The sequence below is a fragment of the Carlito syrichta genome, unplaced genomic scaffold, assembly GCF_000164805.1.
Source record: "Carlito syrichta isolate Samal-C Ts95f unplaced genomic scaffold, Tarsius_syrichta-2.0.1 Scaffold189136, whole genome shotgun sequence".
NCBI classification, from domain to species: Eukaryota; Metazoa; Chordata; class Mammalia; order Primates; family Tarsiidae; genus Carlito; species Carlito syrichta.
Genome location: NW_007133232.1, coordinates 1 through 1,906, shown reverse-complemented (window position 1 = coordinate 1,906; position 1,906 = coordinate 1). Strand labels below are relative to the sequence as shown.

The 1,906-nt window shown below is 42.2% G+C and overlaps 1 pseudogene; it reads right to left on the bottom strand.

The window, feature by feature from the left end:
- Positions 1-942: 942 nt before the first annotated feature.
- On the bottom strand, positions 943-1,670 carry LOC103252996 (annotated as a pseudogene).
- Positions 1,671-1,906: the final 236 nt, after the last annotated feature.

The following is a 1,906-nucleotide window of genomic DNA, read 5'->3' as shown; positions in this document are numbered from 1 at the left end:
AGGTATGATTGAATAAATATTTAGACAGTCCTAAAGATTTACTACTTAATTTTCAGTTTCTAAGATTCTGCATCATTTTTTATGTATGTCAGGTAATAATTATGTTACCCATTTAAACAAACATGTTCAGCAATTCACAGCCTCAGTTTACAGTTGCATTTCAAAAGGCCTCACAAGTGCCCTTAATATTGTTTTCTTTTCATTTGCCCAACACTAAATAATCTTCCATTTATTTTTTTGTAATGTTCATAGTTTCGTATCAATATCAGAAATGACTTCTCTCTGTCTTTTTATGTAATACACACGCACACTTTGTTGTACTGAATTTTTTTTGTCCAGCCCTGAATCTCTTGATTTATTTTACACTTATTTATTTTTTTAATGAAGAAGATTTATTAGGAAAAAAAACACTTAAATACTCACAAGTTGTAATCTTGCACACTTAACCTTTGGCCACTCAGCAACCACACAGGAAAAGGGCATCAGGACAGAGTCCTGAATATTTTGCTTACACCGCTAATGGTGTTTTTAAGGCAGATTAATTCAAGACGGCAAAAACTATGTCTATGACATAAACACAACATTCAAAACTAACTCAGCCCTCAAAATATCTCCAGTACCAACAAATCACTGACAGCCACTGTCAGAGACAGATTTAAACAGAGTCTCAAAGACAACCCGACATGACGCCAACATAGCTGGAGCTGTTCTATGTGAAGTCAACACAGACTGATGGATACTGTTTGTAAACCTCCACTCCCACACGTTTTTATTTCACATAAACTTATTACACTATCCAAGGTGAGCACATTAGGCGAGAAAAAATAGGATTCACTATCGTGTACCACGAACAGGATAACAGAAAACATAGGGACAGACAAGGCCACACCAAGATGGGTTAGTGACTTTTCTGGCAGACCCTCAAAGGCACTGAAATGAGGCTTAGAAATACGCCGGGGTAAGCCCCATCCTTCATTCCATGGTTACCACCTGAATTAGGCTTCCTGAGCTTGGTCAATTTTCCCTCGTGATCCAGTCATAGAAGGTTTCAACTAGGAATTCTAAGGGCGTCCAGGAGCTGAAGTCAGCCTCAGGCATTGATTTCCTGTTCATTGGGGTATCCAGAGTAATCAGGAGCACAACGATGGCGGCTGACCTAGGTGGCATGCCGCTGTTCCCCCTGGCAAGGCTTTGGCTGAGCTGATGAATCGCAACCTTGGCCATGCCGTACTCGACCATCCCAGGAGTTCCATCAGGGTGGCCTTGGCACCAGCCAAGGTCAGGAGGCCTCCTTCCTTGAGGCGCTTGGTGGCCAGGTGACTGAAAATGTTTGAGGTCCACATGCTTCGCTTCCACATCAGGACACAGTTTTTAAAGAGAGACTTGGATTTGGCATTGCCACCAGCCCATCCTCCAGTGACACAAAGAATCGCATCCACCTTCTCTTCACCCACGAGGTTCCCAACCTCAGCAGTCACCTGATCAGACTGCTCAGTAAATAAGTCTGTCATTTTAACAACAACGTTGGTGCTGGCCTCTTCCTTCTCCACTACATCGATGCTGGTGACCCATCAGTTGCAGGCCTGAAACACCTGTACGCATCACGAGCCCAGTGCGCCCCTGCCACCATGCACCAGCACCCGGCCAGGTGCTCCTGCAGCCGTCGCCATCCTGCTCAGCCTCCTGTTTGGCTCCCATATTTTACACTTTAAATTTGAATTCGAGAATTCTAGAATTCAGTTTCATTCTTAATTTCCTTATCCTCTTTTTTTAAGTTAATTTTTTTGTCTTTTTTATTGAATCATTTATTTGTCTGTTTCCCCAAGTTTAATGATTATGACATTTCTGGGAAAGAGAAAGTCCTCTTTTATAGAGAGGAAGCCTCCTTTTTTAATGATAGACTTGA